Raw genomic sequence first — 23,410 nt, forward strand, 5'->3', positions numbered from 1 at the left:
GGCAACGGGCTCTCCTCGTCCTGGTTGAGGGTGAAGGCTCCCGAGCTGCGGGCAGCCCACACACCCACAGGCACACCCCCTGAGCCCCACGGCTCACGCGGCCGGGGGCCGGGGATGGGTCTGTTTCCCACGGCTCCCGGATGAGTCGCCATGAACTGGGAGGGGCTGCTCTGATCCCCCCGCCCCCAACCCGTCAATCCAGGTCTCTCTTGGGCACCGGGTGCTCTTTCCTCTGCTTCTGCACCACACAGCCTTCTTTGCGGTCTTCGAACAGCTGCCTCCGAAGGACACTAGTCATGGGATCAGGGCCCACAACTCCAGCATGACCTCATCTTTTTTTTTTTTTTTTAAGTTTATTTATTTCTTTTTTGGAGGGGGGAGCGAGTGTGCTTGCAAGTGGGGGAGGGGCAGAGAGAGAGAGGGTGAGAGAGAGCATGTGTGTGTAAGCAGGGGAGAGGCAGAGAGGGAGAGAGAGAATCCCAAGCAGGCTCCTCACCGCCAGCACAGAGCCTAATGTGGGGCTCGATCTCATGAACCGTGAGATCAGGACCTGAGCCCAAATCCAGAGTCAGAGGCTCACCTGGATGAGCCACCCAGGCACCCCTGACATGACTGCATCCTAACTGAACCGATTACATCTACAAAGACCCTATTTCCAACTAAGTCACATTTGGAGGCCCCAGGTGGACCCAACTTTTGAGCGACCCTTCTGCCCCTTGCACATCAACGACCACGGTGAGGGGGAGGGCCTCGGGCTGGCTGCTGCCGGGGCAGCCTCGTGCGCACCTGGGCCCGGCGGGCGGGCAGGTAACGGGGAAACCCAGGATGAGGCCAGGCCTCACGGGCACGGGGGTCACTGGCAGTAAAAGCCAGAGCCCACTTTCCTAGCGACGCGGGCCACACGCCCCACTCAGACACGAGGAGCGTCAACTCACTTTGGGGAGCGCGGAGGACACACGGGTTTGGGAACGCAGTAAAGGGCGGACTGGACAGGGAACTCTGCCTCCCCCTCAGGCCCCACTCGAATTTCTCGGAGCCCACAACTGGCACCCGTCTCACACAGAGCCCGTTCAGATCACCTGCCCAGCTGGCCCGGGCATCCGCTGGGGTCCTCAACCCCTGACCTGAGCTGCATGCGGATGTGGGGCCGCGGTGGAGGCCAAGGCGCATCCCCGTGCCCGGGCCCTGTCCCTGCTGCCCCCTCCGGCCGGCTGCAAGCCCCTGTGGGACAGACGGGAAGCTGCCGGGAGACGCCCGGCCTCCTTACACCAGCAAACTCCTCTCAGAGCCAACGCCACACCTGCCGTCACCAGCCCTGGCGCCCCAGGCCCCCCCGACAAACGGCACCTGATCACTCCAGGACTGTACGTAACTGTGTGCCTCCCCGCCGGGCGAGGACGGTGTCCGGGAGCACCTGGGCACGGTGACAGTCACTCCGGAGACGCCTGGACCACCGAACGGCCTGCGGGCCGTCCTAGCCCCACCGAGTAGCCTGGACCCCCGAACGGCACGTGGGCCGTCCCAACCCCACCGAGTAGAAATGTGGCTGCTTCTCCAAAGCCAGACGTCACGGTCTTCCTGAGGCCTGTCTGGCGCGGCTGCTGCCCTGAAAACCGTACGGGTCACCCGAGCGGGAGTCTTCCTTGATTTAAGTCAACTACACAGGTGCGTCTGCCACACGCCACGTCGGCTGCTGCAAGAACACGGAGAGAGGCAAGGCTGTCCCGAAAAAATGCCGAAGACACGCCCGTGAACTAGAGCCGAAGCTGTAACAGGCGACACAAAACCACACCCACCGCTGTCAGCTAACCCCCCGCCCCCTCCACCCCTGCGAAAAGACCCGAGAAATCCTAACGCCCGGTGTCTGTGAACTTGATATTGGGAAACAGGGTCTTCGCAGATGTGATCAGGTTAAACACGGTTTTGCTGGATTGGCCGGGCCCTCAATCCACGCACAGGGGGCCCCACGAGAGGAGGAAGATGTGGACGGAGAGACACGGACAGACACAGAGGGAAGAAGGCCACGTGGAGACAGAGCTGGATCGGAGAGATGCAGCCGCCGGCTGATGACCGGTGATCGTCCAGACTGCGGATAGGCTGACGCCAAGCTGCCCAGACGCTGGGGAGAGGCAGGGACGGGCTCTTCCAGAGGAAACCTGGCCCCTGCAGGTGCCGGGATTTCACACCTGCAGACTCCTGGCTGTGAGAATGGTGCCCGTCGTGTGGAGCCCTGCAGTTTGTGGGAACGGGTGCACACAGCATTTGTCGGACGCTGAGTAATGGTCAGGCTCTATTCTAGGCTGTCTCCGAGACCGCCGATCACTGCCTCTAGGGTGCAGGCGAGAAACTGAGACTCAGAGAAGCTACATGGCCGGTCCGAGGTCTCCCAGCCCCCAAGGCACAGGGTGAGGGCTCCTAGGAGCCGAAGGCAGGAGCCCGCCTGCCCTCCTCCTGAGGCTGGCGTGAGCCTTGCACACGGAGCAGAGGGATCAGCTCATTTCTAGACGATTCCAAGACCAAGAGCTGCGTCTTCCCCTGCCCCACTGGGCAAACCTCAGCCCAGCTTCTGGACACCAGAGGAGGATCTCCAGAAAGTTGTGCTGTTGTGGCAGAGCTAACAGGGTGGTCGGACGGCTGCTCCCATTTCTTTTTCTCAAATCGAGGCAGAAATCAGCAAACCTCACGTGAATCAGTCTGTGTCTCCACAGAGCCTCAGCCACAAGTCTGTACCAGGCGGAGAGAACGTGGACTTCAACTGGCCTGACAGCTCCCTACGGGGGCAGAGAGCGGACCGGAGGCTCTAGAAGCCAGGCCCAGGCCTTTGGATAATTCCGTTTTCCCAGCAGTTTTGATGGGGACACAGGAGAGGCGCTCTTGGACAGAGAGCGGGTGACCTGGAGCCAAGGGCAGCCGGGAGACAAGCTTTTGTTCCGTCCCCAGCTAAAAATCGGAGGTCCCCAAGGATGACCTTGCTGTGCAGAAGTGAAGAGAGACGCCTGGGAGAGGCAGCCACGCCCACACAGCGGGCATCGGGCGGGGGCGCCCTGGGGGGATGTCCAGTGACTGCTCACTGGTCTCTTCTGGGGTAACATGTTTTGGAGCTGGGGGGGTGCTGGTCTTGCAACTCTGTGAGTATGCCGAATGTCACTAAATCGAACCGCTTTAAAAACGTGTCCATCGGAAAAACCCATTAGGGGCTAAAATGTGTCTGGGCCGGACGAAGTCTGAAACGACACTGTCGCTGAAACGCCCGTGCACACGGCGGCTGGTTTTAGTTATAACCAGGACGAGACCACCCCAGGACAAAAGGGACTTATGTGCAGTCAGGAGAGAGGCTTGAGGAAGCGTCGGAGGAGAAGCAGGCGGAGGAAGAAGCCATAAACAGGAGGGATGGAGGGGGCCATGTCGGAGGTGCTGACGGGGACCCCCCCGGGGCACTGGGGTCCCGCTGCAGCTGCACACCCCGAATAGAGACACGCGTGGGGCCATGTTGGGCACCTTTGTGGGCTCTGAAGACCTGACTCCAGGTCACTAAGCAAAAGCAGGAGCACACCGGGTACCCACAGTCCAGCCGAGGGAGGCCAGAGCTGGGCCCCTAGGTCCACACGGACGTGGACACTCCCACCTGCCGGCCGCCAGGCCTCGTCACTGTGCAGCGGGCCCAGCTCTGCACTTCTGCGCGAGGCGGGAGCGCCATCGGGAAGGCGTCACACCCATGGAGCTGCAGCTTCTCATTCCCATGTTACAGAGGAGCAAGTCAAGGCCCAACAGCATGTGGGTCACTGGGGCCGCACAGCTGCCAGTCACCCAGACAGGTTGGCTCCCGGGTCCGGGCCGCACCCCTCAGAACCTCACTGGTCAGGTGGGAGCAAACGGTCCTCTCCACGAGGGTGCTTCCTCCCAATGGACACAGCGGCTGCACGCCACCCCCACCTGCGCAGCCTGGACGCGGTCACCCCAGTGTCTGCTGGCCTCACATCCACTCCGCGAGCTGGTAGCCTGGCCTCCAGGGCCCGGGTCTGCAGGGTCTGAGCCCACGCCTGGGTCTGGACTTGGGGGCCAGGAGACACAGTCGGGGTGGTGCTGGTCCAGCCCCACAGGAGGACTGCAAAGTGGGGGTGCTGCTGTCTCCTGCCCCCCCGGCCACACCCCGTCCACGGGGCCCCTCCGTGGGCCTCACTCAGCCTCATTCAGAGTCACTCTGACGCCCGCTCACCTGTGGTGCCCTGAAGCATTTCCACAGAAACTTCGCATCCCAAGGTGGGCAAACTACTTTCCAGTGACTTGTATGCAAATCTGCCCCCTAATGAAAATTCATGCCCTGGCCGAAGGGGGCTTGGTTCTCAAGGTACATTAAATCTCTCTGAAATCAAGAAATCCAAGCCAGATAGGAATCCGGTGAGCACTGTTCCCGTCGGGCCCCTGGACTCTGCTAGAGTCGGGCGACTTCTCCAGATAGACAATTCTAGAAGCCTGCTTAGCCTTCCACCACCTGACCCCAGATCTCTTGCTGTGGGAACCCTGGGTGATGGTGCTGAGGTTGGAAGGTTCGGTCTGACCTCACTTCACTCCCTGTTCAGTTTCTGCGAGGCACAAGGCTCCCTCACCTGTATGACGAGGGAGTAATTACTCTCTGGCTTGCCCTACCTCTCCCTGCGAAGGTCAAGAACAAATCGAAGACAGCTTTGCCAACTGTAAAGTGCTGTGAAAAATTTAAATATAAAGCAAAGCTATAAAAGAGCTCTTCAAACACTACACCAGTAACATTTCTCTCCCTGAAGGCTCCTCTTTGCCAGATCTGACTTTGGCCCCAGGACCCCCTGCGCCAATCATGAAAAGAAACCAGCCTCCTTTGAAAGCCACAGTTCATTAATTCCTCTTCCAATGCCGATTCAAGACCTCAACACCACGGAACTCAGTTTGGGAGGATGCCCGGATGGCCGGGTAGTGCTGTGGACACCGCCCCTGGATCTGGACGCTGGGTTCCCATTAACCACCTGCACAGGGGCTTTGTTGGTCCTGTACCCAAGTTCACCTAACATCCGAAGCATTTTCCTAAGCCAAGTCTTCCCCATTCTGTAAACGAGCAAACAGTACCTGCATTTAACAAAAAGCAAAAGAAATAAAGAGAAGAGAAAGAAACAAGAAATTTAACTGGTTTCTACCCAGTTCCACACTGGCTTCCACTGAGTACTCCCGCCAAGGAGATACCCGATGCCTCCTTCAGACCCTACCCCCAAGCCTCTTATCTCCAAGCCTCTCTTGGGCTTTCTTCCAAGTCCAGAACGGACGCCTTTCTGAGGATGCAAATCCTTTGAGAAATCTGGTGAGGGCTAGAGGCTTTCTCTTCAGAAAACCACCTGCACGTGTAAAGTTCTGCCACAGACCGTCTGAAGGACCGCGCTAGCAGGCCGCGGGTCCCAGGCGAGACACGGCTGCTGGCTTCCTGATAAACGTGATGTTCGACAGAACAAGGAGCAACCCAGAGGGTGGCGGACGCTGTCGGAGGCCAGCCCAGGCCGACCTAAAGCATCGCTCAGTGATACTTAAGGTCACCGACAACTGAAGGAGGCTGCGTACCCCAGTTCCTACAGCGAAGAGTGAGTGTAAACAGGATTTACAGTGAGGACAAAAAAGGAAGGAAAAAGGATCAAGTTGTGTTTACTGAGCACAGAGTCCCGGGGCAGCCGGGGGTGGGGGTGGGGCGGAAGGTGGTGGTGGCGGTTGTTGGGGGGCAGGTGGGTGGGGGGTGGATGAGGGGCACGCACCCAGGTGTAGAGCATGACAGACCCCCACCAGGGTGGACCCCTGACCTGTTGGACAGCCAGGCTGTCCAGGGAAGCACCATGACCTTGGGAAGACACTGTGGCCTTGGGAAAACGCTCAGCTAGGATGCTGAGCTAGCTTTTTTTAAGTTTCTGCTTCCTCTCCTGCCAAATGCAAAGCATGACTCCAGGGTCTTATAAGTCCCTCCCCACTCTCAGCAGAGTGGAAAGGAGGTCCTGGGCGCATCCTGGAACTCCAGGACGGGCATCTGCCCGACGGCAGCCTACAAAATGCCACCGGAGTGTGCCAGGAAGGTCCAGGCTGGTCCCTCTGCCCAGCCATCCTGCGGGCCAGCTGCTCACTTCTTGGAAAGAGGGGCCCCAAGTTATCCACTCTGGCCAGCGGGCATGTTAATCCCTCTTCTGACCTTTGGGACCCTCGGGACAGCCTGAGGTGGGGAGGGCAACGTGCCTGACGGTCAGCATGGACCCAAATGTCAAGGGAGGGCCGCCCCCTTGACCATATCGACTGCATGTCCAGAGAAGCCACATGACAGATGCTTGGGTCCTCTATAAAGACACGAGAAAAGGAAGGCCCAGAGAGGCTAAATGGCTTGTCCAAAATGATGGGGTGGTGCCAAGACCCGAAGGAAGGAAGAGGAAGGAGTGGGGGAGGGAAGAGGGAGGGGAAGGAGACTGCATCCAAGGCCCGGTGAGGGTGAACGCAGATCTCCTTGCCGGCCGGGAAGGACGCCTCAAGGCCCCGCGCCCCACCCCCTACGGGATCCGCGACAGATGACAGCACGTACACGGGAGCAGGCACGGCGTGCCTGCTGACCCAACAACTCAACTGGCCCAAAGGATGAAGCTGTTCCAACAGCTTCTGAGGGCTGGAGGCTGGGGAATGACAACGTGGCCCGGGGGCGGGCCCTGCTAAGGGCTGCTGGTGCCTGGGCTGGAGGCCAGCCCCGGGCCAGGTGCATGCTGGGTGAGCCGCAGAGGCAGGGTGACCGGGCGGAAGCATGCGGTGGGGGTGGCCATGCAATTGGTGAAAACCAGCTTCATTTCTCAGATCCTGGTTCTCAGGTCCTCCCCAACACACTGCGCTTGGGCTGGATCCCTCTAAGAATCCTTTTTCCCCTCTCTTGGGCAAGTTTTTATTTAAAAACATTATTTTATTTTTCAGAGAGAGAGAGCACAAGCAGGGAAGGGGTGGAGACAGAGGAGGAGACACAGCATCTGAAGCAGGCCCCAGGCTTCGAGCTGTCAGCACAGTGCCTGACACGGGGCTCGAACCCACGAGCTGTGAGATCATGCCCTGAACCGGAGTCACGCTCAACCGACTGAGCCACCCACACGCCCCTCTCTTGAGCAAGTTTGAGTGCATATTTAATTGGATTTGATCTATAAGAACTTTCTTAGACACTGGCTCTATTTTTACCGACAAGTAAACTGAGGTCCAAGGAAATTAATGAATGCAAAACGCTCCTGGGCTTATAACTGAAATTCGTCTATACTTAGAAAAGATGAAAGCACTAAGCTCTTTGCAGGGACACTTTCTGACCAGAGAATAAAAGAACACTCACTCTGCCCTCCCCAAGCGCAGTGGCCTTGTCAGCTTCAAACAATGAACTAACAAAGGGGTAAACTGAAGCCAGAGAGAGAGGAAAATCTGGGCGTTTCTGATTAGATTGGTCCTTTGTAGTCTGAGCGGGTTTTAGCTGGAGAATGGGAGGCTCTGGACATAAACAACGGGAGACTCTTCCTCCACTCACACCTTTATCTCCAAACCCTCAAGTATGGTAAAAATTTCTCATCTGTCCTCAGGCAGGAGGGGCGGAGGGTTAACACACTGGCACGCGAGGCCTGTAGGGGGGTGGGTGCCGTTCTGAGGGTCACCCCCCTCCCCGGGAGCGGCTCGGATCTCCCATCCGTCCACATTCCGCAGACGGCACTTGGCTGGCCCGTGACGTCACTCAGATCCACCTGCACCCCTGACTTAATGAGCCGGCTCCGACAGTGTCCTGCAGAGGGTCTGAATGAGGCTGAGCACTGCCTCAGGCTGGAGGCACGGCTGCCCCCCTGCTACTGGGTCACCCTCTTTGGCCCCGTGAGGTCGGCCCCTGCCCCAGGGGGTGTCCATGCGGGTGCAGAATCAGTGCCTCTAGGCCATCTGGCCAGGGACAGTCCAAGCAGGGCTGGGGGTCATGCGGTGGCAGGTGCAGGGCTCAGCTGCTCTGTCGCAAGGACATCTGAAAGGGGACCGTCCGCCCGACTCAAACCTCCAAACCAGTCGCTTAGCGGCAGCCAGCAGATGGGGGCAGGGGGCGATGGGAATAATTCTCCAGGGGTGACGAAAACGCTGGAAACCAGAGAGAGGCGGTGGCTACACAACACGGGGAAGGCACTAGATGCCAGGAAACTGTACACTTCAAAATGGTGGATTGAGGAGCGCCTGGGCGGCTCAGGTCGTGATCCCGGGGCCGTGGGATCAAGACCCACCTCGGGCTCCGCACTGAGTGTGCTTAAACCTGCTTAAGACTCGCTCTCTCTCTGTCCCTCCCTTGGTCACCGCACGGGCGTGTGTGTGTGTGTGTGTGTGTGTGTGTGTGTACGCACTCTCGGTCTCTAAAATTAAACAAACAAACAGAGGTGCCCAGGTGGTTCAGTTGGTTAAGCATCCAACGTTAGCTCAGGTCATGGTCTCACAGACGGTGGGTCTGAGCCCTGCGTCGGACTCTGCGCTGGAGCCTGGGGCCTGCTTCAGAGTCTCTGTCTCCCTCCCCCTCTCTGCCCTCCCCCTGATCGCGTCTGTCTCTCTCTGAAAAATAAACAAACATAAGAAAATGTTTTAAAATAATCAATCAATCAATAAAATAAAATGGCTAACTGGATGTAATGTGAATTTCACTTCAAAACAAAAAAAAGGGAACAAAACAAAACACTCCCAAGCCCTACACAACCAGAAAGGTCCGCAGACTCCCCAGTCTGAGAAGTAGCCCCTGAGAAGCATTAGTAGGTGATTCTGATGTGGTCCAGACAGAGGGAGCCTGGCCAGAGTCAGTCCTAAGGACAGGAGGGGTCCAGGTGGCTCAATGGAAGCTTCCTTTAAGATCAACTCATCCCCGAATTGTGTCCTTGACTTTCAAGCACATTTACAGTGCTAAAAGAAAAATCTGATCACCTGTTTATTTTTACTCTAAAAGTTAAGCTCTGGGGCTCACGTTTGTGGCCTGTGGCTTGTTTCTACTTACTGGCCAGCACTGGATCCCTGCCCACGTAAGCCATGCACCCTCCCTCCCAGGACCCAGGTGAAGGGGGGCGGGCAAGGAAGGGGTGGCTGTGGGCACACGACGTGGGCTCCAGGGTTGGGATTCTCTACTTGCTAATAACTCTGTGAACTGGAACGTGAAGCAGGTACTCGCTGAGCCTCATCTCTTCTCTGTAAAACAGGCAGGACAGAAGTGCCGCAGGGTTGACACAACAGGTGAAGGGGGGTTGGCGGAAGCCTGGGAATGAGCCCCGGTCTCCCCAGAGGGGCAGACACCGAGCTCTGCCCTTGGCTGGCGCACTCCCCAAGGAGATGCAGGGCCCCGTTCTGGAACTTGCTGGTGACACGGTCATTCACACGGGTCTGAAAGCGACGAGAAACATTTCTGCTCCCTCCCTGGGTCCAGCATGTTGAGCAGCAAACATTAAAGCAGGTGTTTTAATAAACTATTTCTGGGGGGGTAACACGGGGCTCTCGGACAGGTTAAGCCTCTACCTCGGAGTTGCCGGGATTACACGCAAATCACAAAATCAGGCGCCGGCAAAACTCTGGACACAGACGCCTGGGAGGCCCTACCTCACGAGGAACTGGAGACAAACCAGAGCTTGGATATTAAAACGCACAGAGAAAACTGCATTTGTGTTCGGGGGAGGGGGAGGGGAAGCCACAAAAACTGGCCACGTGTGTTAAGATCTACCCCTCCCCCCTTTTTTTTGGGCACAGCCAATAGATGATCTCTTTAAATGCTGTAGGACACACATCCACTCCCCTGATTTTCAACCCCCAAAGAAAGAAGGGGGACCCTCCCTCCCCAAGTTCCCAGGAGCCCGTTATGCCAAGATGGACACAAGAGGCACGACTCCGGCTCATGTCTCGAAGGAAGGCGCTGTCGCCCGGGCTGGCCTTCCTCTTTGCGGGCATCTTGCTCCCCCAAGAGCCCTGGCTCAGTGCCACGACAAGCAAGCCGCCTAAATACCACTCAGGTTGCCGCGGGTGCAGGAGCGGGGTCCCAGGCAGGGGCTCCCGTCAACTCCTGCTGCTGACTCAGGAGCGGGTGGCCTGCGCTTGCCAAGCTGCACCCCACATCCAAGCCCAGAGGCGAGACCGCGTGCGGGTCCGACAGGGGGACCCTGCTGTCTATCAAGTTTATCTAGAGACGAGAACCTAGCTGGGCGCGTGCTTGTGGACTTCAGAAACCCTGGCACCTCGATCAGTGCCAGGCCAGAAGAACGCGAGGAATTTGGATGCCTTTCACTGGGTTCCGCTGCAATCCAAACAGACCACAGCCTCCAGGGCTAGGGGCTGTACTTATAAGGCAAGGGCAGAAGTATTTTAAGTCCTGAGACTTCAGTGCTGTGGGGAGGGGACTGACCCTGGGGTCGGAAGGCTCCTAAATTCCTCACATCACTATTAAAGCCCCCAGGGCATAACCTGCAGTCATCCCTAACATTCTTTCTGTCCTGAACAGATACCACCGGCAATAAGGAGACCGGGTCTAAACGGTGGGGGGGATAGAAAGTTGGAACAAAAAGCCGTCATCCATCCCCCTCCCCAGCTGAACACAGGATACAGAGGCTTACGGAAAACCCTGGACTAAGTCAGGCAGCTGCCCGCTTTATTTGGAAGGGCTTTTATGGCTCAAACCCGATCTGGAAGGCAGCAGCCTCCACGAACTCCCCTCTCCCGCCCACGGCGTGCAGAGGCTCCGTGTGATTCTGTCTGATCCTAGGGAGGGCACACGCGTGGTTCCTATGCACAGGAGGCCTGTGTAGACGACCTCACTGAGGGGACTCCTCCATGGCCGGCCGAGGGAGTAAGAACCACGAGCCGTGAAGACCCCACTTCGGAGTGGAATCACGGGGGGACGCGACCTCTCCCAGGAGTAGGGAGCTATGCACAGACTCATCCAGTCGCGACATGGCGCATGCCGGACACCAGGCAAGGAACACTGGATGTCAACTGCACCTCCAATAATAAAAGTTAAAAAAGAGAAAAGCCAAGAAGATACACTCTGCAAGGCACCGCCCCCTCTTCCTCGGGCAGGCGGGCGACGCCTCCGTCTGACGTTCTGCCAACGTGTTCGCAGGACAGACACCCTCCGAGGGCTCCGGGGCGGGGGACCGGTGAGCGCGGCCACGTGGCACCGTCTCCACCCGCGCCTCGTCACTGGTGGCCATTGGGAGCTCATCACCTCTTCCGTCATAAGAGTGACTCCTTTGTGCATACGGAGGAGAGACAAGAGCTGGGCTCTGCCCCTCTGGTTCTGGATGGAGCCAGAATGTTCCATCGGTGGCACCTGAAAGGGATGTCACCGGTGCCAGGCACACCGGTGCCCTCTGACCTTGCCGTGTTGGGGACACTAAGAGCTGAGGAGGCTGTGAAGACAGGGAGCCCCGAGGGAGATGTCTGCAGTGCCGTAAATGGCCAAGAAGCTTCCAGAAGCGACTCCCCCCTCCAGAGCCGCTCTGCAGATGCATGGGCCCACACATTGGCCACGACACCACACAGCCCCCACAAAGCAAGCCCAGGGCGGCCACTCACCCCAACACCCCGCCAGCGTGGCTTCCCACGGGCGGGCACGGGCGGGCCACGGGCTTCCCAACGTCAAGTTCGGGGAACCGGCCTTCCGTCCAGGGAAGGGAGGCGCTGCAGGACACAGGGGCACCGAGGACCAGCAGGACTCTTCCGAGTGGAGGGTCCCGCGTGCTGGGGGGGTATTGGGGACGCCCTGACGGGACGCCCCTCCCATCCCGGCCTGGCACTGCCCCCCTGCAGACCCTTCCCCGACAGCCATGCTGGGCTGAGAGGCCGCCCCCCCATACCCCCCTGCTGCGGGGCCTCCCCAGGCTCGGAGCTCCTGTGGGGTCTTGCTGGGCTCCCCTGAGGCCCCCTGCAGGCCCTCTGTGCGCAGCCCCAAGCATGCACCCCCAGTAAACCTCTTGCACAAAGACCTGTGTCAGCGTTGGCCTCATGGGCAGCCCTGCCTGCGACAAGGCCTTTTTTTTTTTTTTTGCTATTTTTCCCCGCAGGGCCGTGACTTCCCTCACCTGCTCTTACATCTGTTGCCGAGACCGGCAGTCTTGGTTCAACACCACAATCTTATCAGCGGGACCCAGAGGCACACTCCAGCCGCCTTCCTCCTCACACACCACGCAGGGTCGCTCGGGAGCAGGTTCGAATCCCACGTCACTAACACCGCACTCCGGAGCCCACGGCCGAGAAGGTCTCGGTGAGCAAGGATGCCAGGACAGAGCGGCGGGACTGAAGGTCACCACCGCGTGACTCGCTCTACGCCACGGCATCCCGGACAGGAGTGGCCGCTGCTCTGGGGCACCCTGGACCCTGCCGTGAAATGTGAGGCTGAAGTTTCATTCTGCAGACCCTCCTGAAATCAAGGCCACCTGGCCTGCGACATTCTGGCCCCCTCCCCGCTCTGAGAACGGTCAGCCCAGTACAGACCCCCTTGGGTGTAAATATTTCACATGCAATGAAAAGGGGGCATCGTGAAGAGTCCTTCCCCATGCCGCTGAGACGGGGGACATCGTCTCCACCCCCCCCCCCGCCTTGGGGCTTCAACAGTAAAACACACTCCAGATGTACAGAGAGGCGTGGAGAAGAAACCAACCTGAAGCAGAGGAAATCCAGCACAAGCACGGTTAATCCCGAGGTAGACAGAACTTCTAAAGCTGCGAGCAAAGAGCGAGATCACAGGGAGGAAAAGGACAGCTCGATCAAAGTCAACGAACACCGAGAAAGTCACCAGTGTGAGAAATATATTCAAACACGACAAAAGATTTAGATCCTAACCAGGTCGGAAAAACGTAGGAGTGGGCCCGGGAACCAAGAGGCCGCGGTCCGGCCGGCCCGTTTCAGATGCGTCTGCCTCGCTGCCCAGGGGGCCAAGGAAGACCCGAGGGCCCCCCCGAATATTCGCCAAGGTGCTCAGAAGACGGACGGCCAGACGGAACGCCCGAGAGCCCTCATCACGTGCAAAGCGGGGGAAGGTGCTCAAGAGGCTGAGAAGGGACAGGAGGCAGTGACTGTTCACAGAAGGGGGCTGACGGGGGCTTCTGCTGCTTCAGACTCCTCGGATCTTCCCACTGTGCTGGACGCCGAGGGTGGCGCGTTTCCCGCTGTGAAGAGTCATTCCGTCCAAGTCGCCAGCCGATGTAAGAACTGGGGGTCCTCTCCTAGTCTCCAAGCCCCTCCAATCTCGGCTGGGGTCTCGGGAATCTCGAGCCTCGTTCTGAGCCAGTGCCAGGGCGGGGGGCTCATTCCCCTGTGCTGGCCCGGGTGCGGGCAGGGTAGTCGGGAGGCCGGGGTTCCCTGGAGGGTCCCAGCCTCGGCCTCCCGCACCCCTGCTGCCGCTCGCCCCGCCCCGGGCTGCCCAGGGCCCATCTCCCAGGCACAAAATAAATGTTTGCTGAGAGACTGCAGCCTGCTACCTCATCGTAACTCCAAACCGTTGCCAGGTTTTTTCTTCATGAAGAGATTTCCACAAACAACACACTTCGTGGCTGCTGTAAGGGCTGAGTCACCCAGCATTTGGGGTGAGGACCTTGCAGGCTCTCTGGGCTTTCCATTCACTCCTTCCAGAGGATTATTTAGGGAGAGAGCGTGCACTTAAAGACCCATGGCCCTGAAGTGGAGTTGTCTTGGATCACACGATCTCTGGCAGGAACCCCGGACTGGTGGGGGGGGGGGCGACTGGGTAAACGCCTACCTTACACCTGAATTGGGAGGACCCAACGTTTCCCGACAAGCTGACTCAGAGCTGTCTATGCTGGACGTTGGGCGGGTACTGGGGTGCATGCGCACACATGTGGAACCCTCCGGCAATTCCGTGTTGGGAGTGCAGGGAGAGAGGGGGTCTGGCAGTGAACGGTCCTGCCACTGAGGGCCAGGGTAGACGGATTAGATACACAGGACCTGCTGGCCCCTCTCCAACTCCCTAGCTCCATCCCCTACCTCTCCGGAAGCCCCAGGTTCCTGCCCAAAGACCAGCTTTCCTGGAGGAGAGCTGGTGTGACATTCGAGCCAAGCTCTGTTCTCCCCAGAGAGTGGCCATATGCCTGTGGGGGCTCCCCTGTCCACACGGCCCCCGGAAGAAACCACAGGACTTAATGTATATTCATCGAGTCGGCATCAAGTCCCGAAGTCTGGGAGATGTCTAACTCCCTGATTTTATTTCAAGAAACACCAGTGCTGTCCTTGGACAAAATTAAGGGAAATCTCCAAGAACCACCGAGCTGCCAAAAAGCAAAACGGAGAACACAAGATTCTGTTGATTCTGGGAGTCTCCAAACACAAGTGTCTTTGCCCACGGCCCAGGGTCCCCTGTGCACCTGTCAGTAGAGGTTTCAACAGCTCACAGTCTCACTGAAGACGCAACTCCAGAGGGTTTAACCCTGTTTGACAAGGCCTGGAAGGCTGGGTGCGAAAACAGTAAGAGGCTTGTGACATTTAGATGGGAAACTATATTCACACGAACACGGAAGTGACAGCTTTGTCCTACATTCTCACCCCGGGACAGTCCACAGCGAGAACTCAGCCAGGCCTTCCATTTCCCCTGTTGTAAGATGGGAAGTGTGTGCCTTCGCCCTGCAAATTCCCATGTTGGAGTCTTACGGGACCTTATTTGGAAATAGGGTCTTTACTGAGGTAATGGAATTAAAATGAGGTTTTTAGGGCGGGCCCCGATCCCCTCTGACTTTACAAAGGGGGACATTTGGAGGCGTGCACACGTACCACGTGAAGATAAAGGCAGAGATTGGCGTGATGCGTCTGCAACCCAAGGAACATCAAGGACGGCCAGCAAATCACCGGAAGCAGGGGGAATCATGGCGCAGATGCCCCCTCGCCCCCTCAGAAGGAACCAGTGCTGCTGACGTTCTATCTTAGACTTCTAACTTCCAGACCCGTGAGTCCACACATTTCTGGACCTTAAGGCACCCACCATGTCCTCTGCCACGGCAGCCCTCAGGATCTATTCCATTCTCACTGCGAGGTGGGAAAAGAAATTCCATGATCCCTCCTGCCCACCCCAGGGGCTGCCGTGGCAATGACAGAGCTCCTAAAGCTTCCAAGCCGCCAGGATGGACACGTAGGCGTCCGTCAGCCGAAGGGGCCCTCGCGCCCCGAGCCTGCGGTCTCTGCAGTGTCTCCATGGCAGGAACCGGCTCTCCCCTGTGCCACCCCCGTCCTAGAAGGGACAACGTGGTAGAACAAGAGTAGAAAGTAGAACCAGACCCACTCCTGTCCTCCGCCAGATGCAAACGCTGGCCCGAGGGCCAGATCCAGGCTCCATCTGTCTTTTGTACAGCCCGTGGACAAAGAATGTTTTCATATTTTTAAATAGTTTGGGGGGGAATAAAAACAAGACTATTTCGTGACATGTGACATGAGTACTGTATGAAATTCAAACCGCAGGGTCCATAAGTCAAATTGTACCGAACCATGAGCCATGCGCATGTGCTCTGTCTGTCATTCTGTCTGTCGTTCTTTGCTCTGTCCAGGGCACAGGAGCGGGGCCAGAGACCTATGGCACATGAAGCTGGAAATAGTCACCGTCTGACCTTCTACAGGGAAAGAAAGCCAGCCGACCCCGTTTCTCTACCGGCCCTCCTTGCGCAATGGGGCAAAGGGCCAGGCCGTGGTTGGCTCAAGCCAAGGGAAAGTGGGCATGTATCCACAGGGGCCTGGCTAAACGCCAGACGTGCTGGCCAAGATCGCAGGTAGGATGAGATGTGGCAACAGGAGGGAAAGAAAACAAGAGGGGCTGTGGCAGAAACACAGAGACAAGCGGCCCAAAAGGCCACTTCACTGATTCGAAATTGTTATCTAGACCTTCCTCTGACCTCAGTAAGGGAGGCGCCTTTGACCTCCCTCGGGCAGCGGGGACCGCCCCTCCACCCCCCAAGTGCAACACCATTAGTCTTTAGGCAAGTGACCCTCAAGACAAAGCGGGATCTCATGGCTTGACCGCGGACCTCATCCCAGGTTTTCGGTTATGGAAGCAAGCCACTCCACTCCAAGATGAAAGTTAGTAAAACTGAAAACAGCACTTTGCTAACGGGCAAAGGCCTTTGTATTTAATGTTATCAAAATCAATACTCTTACGGTTTAACTGACAACGTACTTAGGCTGGTGGCGGATGGTAGAGCCCAGTGACAGTGTCTGAAATCTCACCTGGTCTATGCGGTGACCGTTTCTTACACAGAACGTGGCCCTGGCTCACCGACCTTTCTCATAATTACACCACGTTTCAAATCTTACAGAGCGTGTGACAGACCCTTTCCTCTCTCCTGTATCAACCCTGGATTGAAACGTAGGCACAAATGGGGCACCTGGGTGGCTCAGCTGGTTAAATGCTCGGCTTTGGCTCAGGTATGATCTTGTGGTCCGTGAGTTCGGGCCCCGTGTTGGGCTCTGTGCTGTCAGCTCAGAGTCTAGAGCCTGCTTCTTCATGTTCTGTGTCTCCCTCTCTCTCTGTCCCTCCCTTGCTCCTGCTCTGTGTCTCTAGCTCTCAAAAATAAACATAAAAAATTAAAAAAAAATAAAAACCAGAAAATTAAGCACAAAGGGACAGGGGTTCATTAAGACAGACAACCAGACACCCACGGTGGTTTATTTACGGCACCCATTTGTGCCTGCACGACTCTGGGTTCCTCTGGAGCACCTGACGCGGGGACAAGTCCATGGTTGGTCACCGTGTGTGGCTGGCGGCGTTTCTGGCTGTCCTTCCTCCCCGGGGGGTGTGGGGTGGGGAGGGAGGCTTCGTCCGTGTGTGTGACGGAGGCACTCTGTCCCGTCTGACACGTGGACTCGCACACCTGCGGCCAGACGCTGCCTCCCCTCCTCTGGGTTTCTGTCCCTGCTGGCTGCAGTTGGGGCGGGGGGGCAGTTACGGAAATCTTTGTGTGTTTAATGATCACATAAAACAGATGGGCGAGCGTCCACAAGTGCAGTTTCCACAATGATCAAGTGGAGTGCTTCGCAGAGGCTCAGTTAAGGTGAACAGCTTAAGGTTGGGCTGCCAAATCCGGCGGCATTAAACGTTTGAGGGAAAAAAAGAAAACTGGACTCGGGCTGCCTCACTGGCGTCTTTGGGCTGTTCTGTGACTTGCAGCTGGAAATCAGGAAGGTGTGCTGTGACTCAGGCCAGACTCTGCTCTCAAACTCACTCAGAACAGACCTCCCCCGACGGAAGAGGCGTGGACATGACTTTTTGCATGAAAAAAGAAATAAAGGAAAGTTAGTCTTCTTCCAAGCTTTGACTCACTTTTCCACCTTGCTGGGTAGTTCATGGGAATGCTGGCGGTCTGACCGGCTCGCGATCCTGGGCTCCCGGGCTGTGGAGGTTCAAGTCCAGTGTTGGGACAATGAAGGCGAGTTCCCCAGGGCGGCGTCCTGGGCTTCGGATTCTGAGCCCCGTAGCTTTTCCCGAGAATAGATGGGAGATGGGCTCCAGGCAGGGCGCGGCATCCCGGAGCGGCCCCTGAGGCGGGAGATGGCCGCGTAGATGCAGGCCTTCCGTGGGCCCACTTTCCAGCTGGCCCTTCACCAGCTCGACGGCCTTGAGTCTGGGCCTCGGTTTCCTCAAGCGTAAAATAGGGCTCTCCAGGCCACGCAAGAGTCCATCGGATTAGACCTCTCTTTTTCCGCTTTGGAACGCAAAAGGCCAGATACTTAGTGCCGACTACAGAGTAGAAACCCCACACAATGTCTGGGGAATAAATGGTTGAGAACCTAACCTTTTTAAAAAAATTTTTTGTTTACTGTTTTTATTTATTTTAGAGAGAGAGAGAGAGAGAGAGAGAGCATGAGCAGGGAGGGGCAGGGAGAGAGGGAGACACAGAATCCGAAGCAGGCTCCAGGATCTGAGCTGTCAGCACAGAGCCCGACGTGGGGCTCGAACCCACGAACCGTGAGATCATGACCTGAGCCGAAGTTGGACACTTAACCGACTGAGCCACCAGGTGCCCCAAGAACCTAACTTTTCACATCTGCCACTAGGCAAGGTTCTCCCGCGTCAGGCTCGATGTAGGCCCCCATAAAACAGACTGCTGGGCCCCACGGGTGACAGCGATGCACCTGGTCCCTGGAACAGACTTCGAGAACCATGGGTACAATGCGTGATGGTTGATAACACGCTTTTCCATTCAGCCTCTTGGCCAGTTCCCACGCTGTGAGGTGGGCAAGGCACATCCTGTTGCGCCCATTTCCGAGATGGGAGAACAAAGGCTGGGCACTTTCAATGGCTGGCCAAGGTCGAGTGGTGGAGAGCGGGGGTCACAAGGCACGGCGCCAGGCCAGCACTGGTGACGGAGCCACAGAATCACGGGCAAATGCAAAGCCAGCAGAGGAGGGCAGAGCAAGCTGCAGTAAGACTGATGTCTCCAAGGGAGGGAGTAAGATTTAAAAAAAACACAACCAAACAAAAACCCTCCCAAGGCTTTTCAAGTAGGAGGAGATCTAAGTGCCCACTTGAACCAGGCGAAGGGAGTTCAGGAGAGTCCGGGGCGAGCGTGTGGGGTCCAGAGCCTCCCCAGCCACGTGGAGGAGGCTGGCGTGTTGAAGACTCCGACGCTGTTCGACGCGGAACGGACCGAGTCCCGGCTCCGTCTGAACGCTGTGACCGCGGGAAGTCACACCCCTTCTCCTCAGTGGTGGGCAGAGTGGGGGACCACCCGGCTCCGGCTGTGTTCCAGAACCCCGCAGATCCCTCCTCCCTCGGGGAGAGCCCAGGGCCGCCAGCCACCTGACCCCTCGGATCCTCCTTCCTGGGGTCTGATCTTCACCCTGGCAACCCGTCACCGCAGCAACAGTGAGAGAGGCAAGAGGGAAGAAATGTGGCTGGAGCCCCGGGTCGGCTTTTCCAGAGGATTCCGGTTCCCTGCCACGCCTGACTCATCCTAGACTAAGGCCCTCGGGAGCCCCCGCCCCTACTCGGCTCTGGGAAGGGGCTTGGGCAGCCTCCCCGCTGGGACCGTCACACCCACAGCGCTGGAACAAAGGGCAGAATACTTGCTAGGAGCATTCACAATTCGGAATTCCTTACACTGGACTCCGTTATCAGACCACTGCCCTCCCCGATAACAAGCCATCCCCGCAGAGCAGAGACAGAAACTGGGTCAGTGACAGAATCGCTGGGATAAACATTTTCTGACACCCGAGACCTGAATAAGGTTACAACGGGACCATCCTATATTTTTAAATATTTATCCACAATGAATCTGCAGTTTCTAAATCTCTTCGTTGAGGTAAACACAATGTTATCCAGCAATGCAAAGCAGTCCCCAACCTCAGGGAATACCCTACTTTTTAAGCTTTTTAAAAAATGCAATCTTCAAAAAAAAATATAAAAAAAGTTAAGAAATCCCTGCAAACTTGGAAAAGCCACCGGAGCCGTGTGCACCCGGGGAAAGGTTCCCTTGGTGGCCGCCATCCCCCTGCCCATCAGCAAGGCTGGAGGCCACAGCTGTGTGGAAGGTCACCTCCCTGTCAGTCCCCAGCTCCCAGCTACACGGTGACCCGTGTGGAACTGGGCCAGAACACAGCAGTGCGGGGCGTTCGTAGGGGCCACGAAGGTGGGTTCCGACTCCCATCTCGCACCTCCCCACAAAGTCGCCTGTGCCTGTCCCGTGGGCGTCTCCCCCAGGGACTGCTCCGGACACAGTGCTGGCCTTTGTCACAAACAACCACCAATGAAACATGAAAGGTTAAGAAACGACTCCAGGGACGCCTGGGCGGCTCAGTCGATTAGGTGTCCGGCTTCGGCTCAGGTCATGATCTCACGGTTCGTGGGTTCGGGCCCCGCATCGGGCTCTGTGCTGACAGCTCAGAGCCTGGAGCCTGCTTCAGATTCTGTGTCTCCCTCTCTCTCTGACCCTCCCTTGCTTTTGCTGTCTCTGTCTCTCAAAAATAAATAAAAAAACAGAAAAAATAATTTAAAAAAATAGACACGACTGTAAACACCGCTCGTTTGGGTTTGGGGGACATGAGCTTAGAGGGTCAGCTGGCCCCTCTGTCATCTCACTGCCCCCCACTGGGCCTCTGTTCCTCATAAAGCACTGCGACTAAGAACCCGGGGCCCTGCATTCCGGGGCTGGAAGGGAGTGCAGGCGGGGAAATTCGAGGCTGGAAACGGAAGACACAAGATAGAAAGTGCTCGTGTGAGCACAGAACGCGGTGTGAGGACCCCTAGAAGGCGAAGGGGGTGCTGGGCACAGAAGGTGCCACCCAGAGACTCTCATGGGAGGACGCCTGGCACACGGGGCAGAAGTCCTTCTGCAGGGACGTGGCCCGTGATCTCGGTGCCCCCTCATCCCCACACACCTGCGCGTTCCCTGATGACCCTCGGAACACCTCCTGTCACCCTGATGGCCGACGGTCATCAGGCCAGACCCTGCTGGCTCCCAGCTCTTGCTGGAGGGAGCAAAATACCAACCTCTTGTCCCCGGGAACAGTCACCAGGTCTGGACTTGATGAGGGCCTCACGGTTTTGGTCCCGCCGCCCCTCGCTGTGCTGAAAAGGGCTCTCCAGACGGGCAGGTGTGATGGCGGACGCTGCCGCATCACAGCACCCCAGGCCTCCCTCGTCGCTCAGCCCGCGGGGACATGGTCCCGGGGCGGCCCTGGGGTCAGCGCCCCAGCCTCCTGTCCTCCAGAGGACCGGTCCCATGGCGCAGTCACACGGCTCCTCCGGATGGTCCCCAGCCTGAAGGAGCCCCAGCATCGCACTGACCGTGAGCTCAGAAGCCCACGCTGCGCTTGCTCAGCCCCACGCTCATCTCACACCCCTGGCTCCCCACTACTGGTCCCCAAGTCCTGACCTCAGGCTCTGCACTCGGGGCGCCCAAATCAGAACAGACGGCAAATGTGAAACAGACACCGACCCATTCCGCTCCCGTTCCATTCATAAGATACATTTATATTTGGCTAAACTGGAGAAAAGCAAAGCGTGGTCACACTCCAACTGACCTTTCACATGAAAAGGAATGTGCTGTGGCTCACATCCAGGCTGGAGGTCAAGGCCACCAGAGCTCACGGCGCCCAAGGACTTCCTGACATCAAGTTGGGTCTGGATCCCGGTTCAGGCCCCTCGCCCCAGTTCACTTCAGCAGGGACGCCCACCCCAGCCTTCTGGAAGCACCACAAGGTGCCCTGCTCACCCGGCCACCTGCCCATGCAGAGCCCGGCTTTCTCAAGCCATCAAGGCGCTCCTAGGTTTGGACCCGGCCCCCCCTCAGCCTCCTTAGCATCCACCACCCATTCCTTTCACTGACCAGCTCAGCTGCCTGCCCCTTACAACTCCTACACCCACATCCTGCCTCCTGCAGGGAAGGCCTCCACAGGCCCCTTCCAGCCCAGACCCACCCTCCCACAAAGCCCATCACCAGCTCTTGGTGACACTCCCTACCCTCTACTTCCAGGCCTCCGGCATGCGTGAGCTCCCCCCACCACCCGAGTCCCCGGGGGTGAGTCTGAGCGCTCAGGCCCTCCGGCACCGTCCTGCTCCTGGCCCTCCACGGGGCAGACGGGCCTCTGCGTTTACGAGCTGCCTGCCGCAGGCCAGGCTGTGAGCCCTGAGGCACACCGTGTGACCACCAGTGGCCGGCCCCGGGCTGGGAAGCCACACGTGTGTCCCCAAGTGCCACAAGCCAGGCAGCCACAAGCAGGCGGTGCCCCCTCTGTACCTGGGAGAGACCCAGGCACCACGAGAGACCAAGAGTCAGGATTGCACAGAATGGCCAGGGCTCAGGGGGCCACTGGACCTCCAGAGACACCCCATTAAATCTGACTTTTTCGAATACACAGCAAATGATTATATTGGTGTAAATATGTCCCAAATGGTCAAACATACCTGGATGTCAAGCATTTTTCCTTACTAAACCTAGCAGCCCTACAGGAGTGGGACCTCAGGGGGAGAGGTGCGACGGGGCCTCGCAGGGGGGAGGAGGGCGATCAGCAGCCAAGCCCACCCGGTCCATGCCTTCCAGACTTCACGAACAAAGAGGTGCACTCCGGATAGCGACTTCCCACGAAAGAACTTTTTAAACCAGAAAATAATTCTTGCGGCTCGAGAGACCCCTGAGTCATCTGCAAGAAAACTCACAAACAGGCAGCCACTCTCCGACAACAAAGATCTCCATGGAAACGGATCACCTCCATCCCGAAAATCATGACTTCACCTCGCATTCCTCCAGAAACCGACTACAGATTGTTACCAGAAAAATCCTTGTGCAAACACACACACGCCAACTGCCACTGAATGGCAGGAAATGTAGTTGCTTTTTCTAATTTTAACTTTCTCTAGGAATGTACTTGTTCTAAACACGCAGGGCACATTCTCCCCAGACCCACATTCCTTCGGCGGGACTACAGAGCAAAATGCAGGTTTAGAGCTGCCGGAAGGGGGGGGAGGGGCGCCGAGCCCCAGGCCCAGCACTGACTCATGGATTTCTCCAAAATGACAGACCAACAGGAGCTCCTTGAAGAGCAAAGTACTCGCCGACCAGGAGCCGAATTACGTAGGCGCAGCCATGGCACCCACACAGGACTGCAGGCCAGAAGTGGGAATCTCCAGAGCAATTTTGCAGATTACCCCCTCGGGAAAGGATTCAAAATGTATGTCCCTGAGACGCTCAAAGCGAGAAAGTTTCATTTTCCAGGAAAATTCAAAGAAACCCTGCAATCCAATAAGGAAAATGGGTTAAAAACCCTGAAAAGTCCTTTCACCTTGGAAGAAACCGGAAGAGCTGATAAACATTAGTATATATTGATAGTCAAGAAAGCATAAATTAAAGCAATCAGATGCCCTCCCACCCATCAGACCTTCTCTGTAACTGCGCTCTGGTCCCTACAAGTTAACTGAAGTATTAACATACAGTGGGAAACCACACTTGAGTAAAAGTCAATAAACTACAGCTCTATGCATCACAGCACAGGGAGCCTCAGGGACGCGATGTGCAGCCAGAAAGGAACTCTCGGAAGCATATGCATCAGTTAGCCACTGCTGCGTAACAAATGACCCCACACTGCACATGTTTATTATTTCGTGGTTTCGGTGGTCAGGGGTCCAGATGTGGCTCGGCTGGGTCTTCAACTTCAGGCTACGATCAGGACCTCAGCCAGGGCTGGGGGCTCATCTGGAAGCCCCCAACCCATGCTGATGTACTTGCTGGCAGCATTCAACCCCTTGCTGGCTACTGGACCCAAGGCCTCAGGTCCTTGCCAAGTGGCCCTCTCCATATGGCATTGTGCTTAATCAAAGCCAGCAAGAAATAAAGTCCATTATCAAGCAGTTAGAATCTTAGGCAACCTAATCATTAAGTGGGCACCCATCACCAGAAGAATCCTACCAGAAGTGGGT

General features: G+C 57.2%; 1 protein-coding gene across 1 annotated transcript in view; it reads right to left on the bottom strand.

Annotated features, from left to right (window-relative positions):
- The window catches only part of SH3BP4 (SH3 domain binding protein 4), a 41,150-nt gene extending 28,407 nt beyond the window's left edge, over positions 1 to 12,743 (bottom strand). The window contains exon 1 of the mRNA XM_029933560.1: positions 12,662 to 12,743. The gene's annotated coding sequence lies outside the window, so the exon portion shown is untranslated. The remainder of the gene's footprint in view (positions 1 to 12,661) is intronic.
- Positions 12,744 to 23,410: the final 10,667 nt, after the last annotated feature.

Source organism: Suricata suricatta, chromosome 3 (genome assembly GCF_006229205.1).
Source record: "Suricata suricatta isolate VVHF042 chromosome 3, meerkat_22Aug2017_6uvM2_HiC, whole genome shotgun sequence".
In the NCBI taxonomy this organism is placed as follows: Eukaryota; Metazoa; Chordata; class Mammalia; order Carnivora; family Herpestidae; genus Suricata; species Suricata suricatta.